The sequence below is a fragment of the Sus scrofa genome, chromosome 1, assembly GCF_000003025.6.
Source record: "Sus scrofa isolate TJ Tabasco breed Duroc chromosome 1, Sscrofa11.1, whole genome shotgun sequence".
Classification (NCBI taxonomy): Eukaryota; Metazoa; Chordata; class Mammalia; order Artiodactyla; family Suidae; genus Sus; species Sus scrofa.
Window position 1 is genome coordinate 272,169,044 of NC_010443.5, and position 8,031 is coordinate 272,177,074.

Sequence of the window (8,031 nt, forward strand, 5' to 3'; positions counted from 1 at the left end):
TTCAGATTCATTTTAAAATAACTCCACCAGTGATTTTGACAACAAAGCCAGATTTAAGAACTTCCTATGTGCAACCCACAAACACCTTCAGGCCTGAGGGCTTGTCCGACTCAGCCCCTCCCTTCCACCCAGTCTTTGAGAAGCTTCTTCTCCAGCCCCTCAGGACTCTGTACAATTCTATTACTGCATTTACCACGTGGGCTGAGCTGTTTACTTTTCTGTCTCCCACCTACCTGCTAAGTTCTCTGCAATTCTGAGTCTACTAGGGAGCAAGGATCAGTTTTGTGTATGTATGAAGTGACTGAAAAAACATCTTAAATGTTTATTTAAAAATTAATTACCTGGAGTTCCCGTCCTGGCTCAGTGGTTAAGGAATCCGACTAGGAACCATGAGGTTTCGGGTTCGGGTTCAATCTCTGCCCTTGCTCAGTGGGTTAAGGATCCGGCGTTGCCATGAGCTGTGGTGTAGGTCGCAGATGCAGCTCGGACCCCGCGTTGCTGTGGCTCTAGTGTAGGCCGGTGGCTACAGCTCTGATTCGACCCCTAGCCTGGGAACCTCCATATGCTGTGGGAGCGGCCCAAGAATTTGCAAAAAGACAAAATAATAATAATAATAATTACCTGCGGTAATAGCCTACAGAGAAGTTGTCCTTGTAGTCAGATCCCTGGGCTTATCTGACACTGGGTGAAGATTTACATTCATATATACCCAGACTCTGGCCCCAAATGGACATTTCTGAAAAAGCAAAACAAAAGAAATCGGAGGAAGTGGTTTTTATACTCTCTCTCTTATCTGAGTTTCACATCAACTCTTGACAAGTAAGAACCCAATACATTCATTTGATGAAAAGGCTCAAGCTTAGAGAACTTAAGACAACTCGCCTACAGGTCTACAAGTAATGAAGGAATGGTGCAACTGCCATTCGGATGCCACCGGGAGGAGGAGTTCCACGGGAGACCTCGTCCCCACTTCGGGGACAGAGGGGCACTTTGCCGAAGACTCCCATGAGCACATGCAGATACATTCAGCCCCAGGACGGCAACTAACTCATCTGCACCGCTGCAAACGGCAGACCCCGGCGTTCTCCGCCCTTCGAGCCTCGTGCCCGCTTCCTTTCGGGCCACATCGTCGCTCCCGGAAGGTGGGGAGGGCGGCAAAGTCCCTCCGGCTGGCTGTCAGCGCTCCCCCGCCTTCAGGTGGGGCAGGGAGGGCTCAGGTGGCCCCTCGGGAGAGGCCAGCCCTCCAGAGGCACGCGCTTCGGAGCAGAGGGAGGAGGGGGCGTCGAGCCGAGACGTACTTACTACACCGAGACCCCCACCCACTCCCGCGGAAACGGCGCAGCGCCCAGACCGCAGAGAGCTCACACGGGACCGCCGCGTAGACCACGCGGAGGACGCGGACGGGGAAGCCGGCGCCCGGGCCCGGGGTGTAGGAGGCAGCGGAGGGCCCCCCACCCCAGAGGGCTGGACGCCGCGCAGCTGCTCCCGCCGGCGGCGCCGCGCCTCTCGTCAGGGAGGCAGACCAGCCCGCGCCGCCCCTCCCCCGCCCGCACGGGCCTCGCGCGCCGCGACGGTTACTCCACGCGGCCCCGCGCGCGCGCGCGCACGCCCGCTGGGCCTGCGGCCTCGAGCCCGCCGCTCGCCTCACCCCGCTCGGCTTCGCGCCCGCCGCCAACCCACCGCCATGCCTCGGCTCAGCAGTCTGCGGAGGGCGGAAGTGCGGGCGCGCACTCCATCCCCACCGCCCAACCCACGGGCGCCGCGAGCGCAGGCCCCGCCCCCTGCGCGGCGCCGGCCGTCTCCAGGCCCCGCCCCAGCGGCCGCTCTCTTGTTTTGATGCCCCAAGGGGCGGGGCGTGGGAAGAGAGGCTCCCGGGCTCCGCCTGGAGGCCGGGAGGCCGGAAAGCCAGGCGCTTGCGTCACTTCCAGACTACCGGGCCAGCCAATCAGGAGCGTCCGTGAGGGGAGGGGGGGAGTTTGCAGCTGAGCCGGGAGCCCTGCCTGCACCGCCCCGGATCTCTCCAAGCATCAGCGGCGCCTCGACGCCCCTACCTTTGGACGCCTTACCCTCCTGCCTTTTCCCGTTCCGTCCTTTTTCTTCTGTTTTCGACGCCTCGGGTGCTTCAGCAGGGGGCGTAAGGGATAGGGAGGGGATTTTTTTTTTCCTCTTTAGATTTCCTTTAAAGACCTAAAATATAATATGTAATCAACAAGTAATTTGGGGAAAATATGTGTGTATACACACACACACTATATATATAGTATTATGGAAAAGGGATACATTACGTTAGACAACTATAAATGTAATAAAGTGCCTTAGGTAATAAAAAAATACTTTTGGAGACAGAAAGGTAAAAAGAATTTATAAAGGGATACGTTTTAAAAAAGAAAGAAAAACCGGAGTTCCCGTCATGGCACAGCAGAAACGAATCCGACTAGGAACCATGAAGTTAAGGGTTCCATCCCTGGCCTCGCTCAGTAGGTTAAGGATCTAGTGTTGCCGTGAGCTGTGGTGTAGGTCGCAGGCAAGGCTCGGATCCCGAGTTGCTGTGGCCTAGGCTGGCGGCTACAGCTCTGATTCTACCCCTAGCCTGGTAACCTCCGTATGCCCCAGTGCCCCCTAAAAGGATTAAAAAAAAAAAATTAAGAAGAGATTAACTATCCGCTGGAGAAGAAACAATACAGAATGTGATAGTAAACCCCCCTCGAAAGCCTATCCATTTTTTTTTTTTTAAACGCATAATACAGACTTTAACGGTGGGGCATCACCACTAGCCTCCTATTTTATTAATAGAGGAGAGGAAAAACAAAATAATTACTGGTTCCGATCAAGGCTCTAAAGGAAAGAAGAGGCTGAGATGGGCCCGATGCGGACAGGCCTGGCAGCGACGACCGCGCCGAGGAGAACCCTAACCGAAGAATGAGAGGGCTCGCCGGGGAGAACGGGGAAGGCACCTGCCGAGGGAACGTTCCAGAAAGGGGGTGGGGCCGGTCGGGAAGCCCGGACAGCCGTTAGGGGACTTGACCAACCCCAGGGGCTGAAGTCCGAGCGCGAGGTCAAGACCGTTATTTTCCTCGCTTCTAGATTTTTCTCTGCCCGGTGAAATGTTGAAGCCACATTCACATCCCGCGTTGCAAAGAGTTACAAAACCGAAGCTATATTGCGTTTTAAGTTGTGTATATATCCGTTCAAAAATAATATGCTTTTGAAAAACAGGGATCTGGATGGCCATTGAAAAAAAGCTTTTTTTTTTTTTTAGAAAGAGAAACAAGTGAAGAACATCTTTTAAATTTTACCATTTATCTTTATACCAATACAGTCAAAAACACAATTTTTGATGTTTTTAAGAACGTGCCCATGAAGGCAGAAAGTGCCTAGCACCCACTGAAGTCATAATTCCATCCTGCCTCTGAGCCCGCTGTGAACTTTCCCTTATAATTTTATCACATACAACTTGGAATGGATTTACAATGAGATCCTGCTGAGTAGCATTGAGAACTATGTCTAGATACTTATATTGCAAGAGAACAAAGGGTGGGGGAAAAAATGTATACATGTAAGTGTAACTTGGTCCCCATGCTGCACAGCGGAAAAAATAAATTTAAAAGAAAGTAAAAAAAAAATAATTTTATCACATTTGTCTTTAACCTGTACATGTATTGTTTTTTGTGTTTAAATTTTAGGAAATTAGATGGCGTTTTTCTGCAATTCGCTTTTTACACTCAGAGAGTCATTGATCTTAGGTACTTTGTAGAGCCCAAACTTTACACAACTTGAGGCCTGGTCTTGATATTTAGTTGAAATAAATATCACACATTTCTAAACAGACAAAACTGGGAATCCTGTTGTGGCTAAGCAGGTTAAGCCTCAGACTAGTAAACCTGAAGATGCAGGTTCAATCCCTGGCCTTGTTCAGTGGCATAAGGATCCAGCCTTGCTGCAAGCTGCATTTTTAGATACATATTGTAAGTTTTATGCGTCAGTATTTTAGGTCAAATTTTTAGTGCTTTTTCCAGTATGATCATTTGACTCACTTTTCATCATTTGGATTATCAACAATCCCGGAACATATTACTAGTTATTTTTATCTCAAATGGACCTATTCTTAATTACTAAATTTTTGTTTTAATGATTTCTAGTGATTTCATCATCATTAATTTTCACTTTTGCCTCATATTCCATTATTTTTGTCAACTTTCTATAATTTACATACAATTTACTCAATAAAATACATACTTGATGTATATGGTTGAGGATTTTTTTTGGTTTTTTGGATTTTTTTTTTGCTATTTCTTTGGGCCGCTCCCACGGCATATGGAGGTTCCCAGGCTAGGGGTCCAATCGGAGCTGCAGCCGCCGGCCTACACCAGAGCCACAGCAACGCGGGATCCCAGCCGCGTCTGCAACCTACACCACAGCTCACGGCAACGCCGGATCGTTAACCCACTGAGCAAGGGCAGGGACCGAACCCGCAACCTCATGGTTCCTAGTCGGATTCGTTAACCACTGCGCCACGACGGGAACTCCTGATTGAGGAGTTTTAACAACTCATTTCATGTAACCATCTCTAAGCTAGATATAAAACATTTCCTTCATCCCGGAAAAGTGCCCTTGTGCCACTGGGCAGTAATTCTTCCTCCTATTCACCCAGTGAAATCATCGATCTGATTTCTCTTAACATATCTATCACCATGGACTCGTTGAGACTATTCTAGAACTCTATCAATGGAATTATACATTATGTAGTCTCTGACTGGTTTTGTGCAACATGAAGTGTGTGGGGTTCGAAGATGTTGCATGTATCAGCAGTTTGCTTTTATTGCAGAGTTAGGATACCATTAAATGAATGTACCACAATTCGGTTTTTCTCATTCATCTGTTGATGGATGGTGGTTTCAAGTTTTCCATGATCACAAATAAAGCTACTATGAACATGACAAGTCTGTTAAGGGACACATGCTTTCATGTCACTTGAATAAATATGCAGGAGTGGAATTGCTGGATTGCAGGGTAGGTGCGTAATATTATAAGAACTCAAAATTGAACCCCAGCCACAGTGGTGAAAGCGTGGAGTCCTAACCACTAGACCACCAGGGAACTCCTCGAAGATAACCTTTATCAGTCTGAGGAAGTTGCCTTCTAGTCTTATTGGGTGGATTTGAAATTTACCAAATGCCATTTTCCTCATTTTTTTTGGCCCCATATGTAGTTTTTAGTCTTCATTAACACGGTGAATTGTAGTGACAGGTTTCCTTCATTTTCTCCTTAAAAAAATTTCTTACAACATTGTAAATCAACTACACTTCAATAAAATTAAAAAAAAAATTGCGTGTGGCGTGAGGGGAACAGGGGCCTCAGATAGGGTTGGAAAGACAAGCAATGGCAGATCACTCGGAACCTTTGTAGACACCACGGCAAAGGGTTTGAGTGTGACCCAAAGTGCAGGGAGAAGCCATTTCCAAGGTTCTAAACAGGGCGGCAACACGACCAATTTTGCAGCTGTGGAGAGACAGTCTAGCTTCGAAGGGCCAATGGTAGATACAGGGAGATTCGTATCGTTCCTATAAAAAGGCTGATACCGAAGATCATGGTAGAGGGTGGCAGAGGTAGACTCTGGGTTCGTGTTGGGAGGCAGAGTTGATGCACTCTGCTCATGGACTGGATGCGGAGGTACCGGGGGGAAGGATGCACACGGCAAGCACGGGTGCCGAGGCTTCTGGCTTGAACAAGAGCGTCAAGAGTGACACCACCAGCAGAGATGAGAAGCCTGGGGGCGGGTGACAGACTTTGAGGTGCGTGTGGGCGACTAAAAAGCTGTTTGTAACATGTCAAACTTGAGATGTAAAAAGCCTGAAGACAGCAAGTAGGCAGATTAATTTTTTAGCCTGGAGTTTGGGCGAGAATCTGACCTATAATTACACGTTTGGGAGGCTTTAGCATGTGGATGTTATTTTGGGGCATTGGGAGAATATGAAGAGCCTAAAGCATCCTTGAGGAATACAAACATTTAGAAGTTGGGGGCAGTGGGAGGGTGTAGCAAGAGGTGCTAATTGATTCTACATATTTAGAATCAAAGATGGCTAATACTACAGCTTCTTTATATGGTGCTAACAATCCAGTAGGGTGAGCCTGACAATTTAGGAGGATCAGCAAAGGACCAAAATCTCTGAGATAATGTAAGGGGACAGGCTGCAGGGCTCAGCTCGTAGGAGGAGGAATGAGTATAGATGGGGGTAGGGTTGACTGGTTGGTGCAGGGGAGGGGGATTTGAGGTAGGATGGCTTCAGGTTTCTCACTGGATCATGCAAAGGGCAGAAGAGGGCTGTGGGATGGTTGAAAGTTTGAAATCGCTGGGTGAAAGAACAGCACACCGTAGCCAATCAAAGCAGGGTCCTTTGGCAACATAGTGTGTCCACCTGAGATTTACCATGTTAAAGGGGAAGCAGGCAGGTCGGCTGTGTGATGCTCGTCTAGGAATAGTCAGCCCTTCAGGTGCAGGTGGCAAGCAGATGGAAAGGCTCACCCAGTCGGGGGTCTTGAGCAGGAAAGGCCCACAGAGGGAGAGAAAGAAGAGCCCAGGGTGGTGGAGGGAGCTGGGGAGGATCAGAGGGAGGGCTTGTGATACTGGACACTTGGAGAGGCCAGGAGTGGGCTGATGGATGGAGGGATTATTTGATGAGGTCGAAGAATTGTAACTGTGGCATCTTTCAGGAGATGAACTGGAAAAGGTGTTCAAAGTGCTAGAGTGTGGAGCCTCCAAGAAAGCAGGCACCAAGTCTACATTGTCCACGTTCGCATCTGAACTCCTAACAACACCTGGCTCACTGCTCACTGCACATGGTCAGTGATGTCTGTTGAATTGAAAGCAGTGTTCTGAGAAGAGGTGTTTGTAGAACTGAAAACAGTATCCTAAAGAGAACAGATGCTGTGGTCTGAGGACACGCGTGTTTTTAACCTCCTTGGTGGAGTCAAGGACTTCTTTGGTGGATAATAAAGTCTACAAATAAACAGCGAAAAGGGCAGGAATAGTGCTCAATGACCCATAGCTGGGCAAGAACTCAAACAATGCACAGTCAAAACTGTTTAAAAACAACTTGAGGAGTTCCCACTGAGCAGCAGCGGGTTGAGGATCACACCCTTGCCTATGCAGTGGCTTGGGTTGCTGCAGAGGTGCGGGTTTGATCCTCAGCCCCGGGGTAGTGGGTTGAAACCAGCATTGCCACAGCTGTGGTGTAGCCCAGACTCAGGCCCTGGCCCGAGAACTTCTGTGTGCCACGGCTGCAGCCATTAAAAAAAAAACCAAAAAAAAGTTAAAAAGATTATTTGCTCCTTGGTCTTGTTTTTCTCTATCTTTGTCACTGAGTCTCTGCCTCGTCTTGTCTCTGCCCAAGTTTGCATGTCCTCTTCTGCCTTTTTCTCACTTTGAATTGGGGTTGTCTGTTTCAAGGCTCCAACTCTCGTCCTCACGGAGCTGACAGACCAACCCATCACTCCAGAGTGGCTGCTGCCGCTCTCGTCTGTTCTTTCCACACTGTAGACGGAGGTCTCCTCAGACGGGCCCCGTCAGCACCACGAAGTCTGCCGCTCACACCAAACCCCTGCGTTTCCCTTACAACCTCCTCTCCTGGGCCTGCGTTTGACAGACGCAGTCCACCCTTCCCTTCTTTTTCTGCCAAATCCCTGGATCTCTATATGTAAAAAGGGTGTCTGGCAAAGGTGGCACATGGAGATAGGGGTGAAAAAAAGTTTAAAAATTAAACTTTTACCAAGTACACAAGTTCGTTGCGTAAAATTCACAGCACGGTAAGTCCCCGCTGTTCTGCGCACGCGTGGGTTGCCTCCTCAGTGTCCATTCACCTCCTCCGCTAATGGGACCCGGATTTCGTTCTTTTCTTTTGTTTTTTTTATGGCCACACCCACGGCAAATGGATGTTCTCAGGCCAGGGACTGAATCCAAGCCCGCGCCTCCACAGTGGCCGCAGCCGCTGCAGTCAGATTCTTAACTCACAGCAGGAACTCCTGGGACCCTGA

At 48.9% G+C, this 8,031-nt stretch overlaps 1 protein-coding gene across 13 annotated transcripts in view; it reads right to left on the reverse strand.

The window, feature by feature from the left end:
• SETX (senataxin) overlaps positions 1-1,814 on the reverse strand; it is a 77,409-nt gene extending 75,595 nt beyond the window's left edge. For 5 of the 13 annotated variants that reach the window (XM_021070714.1, XM_013987041.2, XM_021070705.1 and 2 more), the window contains exons 1-2: positions 1,649-1,774; positions 622-736 (exon numbers count right to left, since the gene is read on the reverse strand). The gene's annotated coding sequence lies outside the window, so the exon portion shown is untranslated. Of the gene's footprint in view, positions 1-621; positions 737-1,048; positions 1,071-1,365; positions 1,392-1,648 lie in introns of those variants that run through there. The other 8 variants (XM_021070725.1, XM_013987048.2, XM_021070654.1 and 5 more) reach the window with 6 other exon arrangements.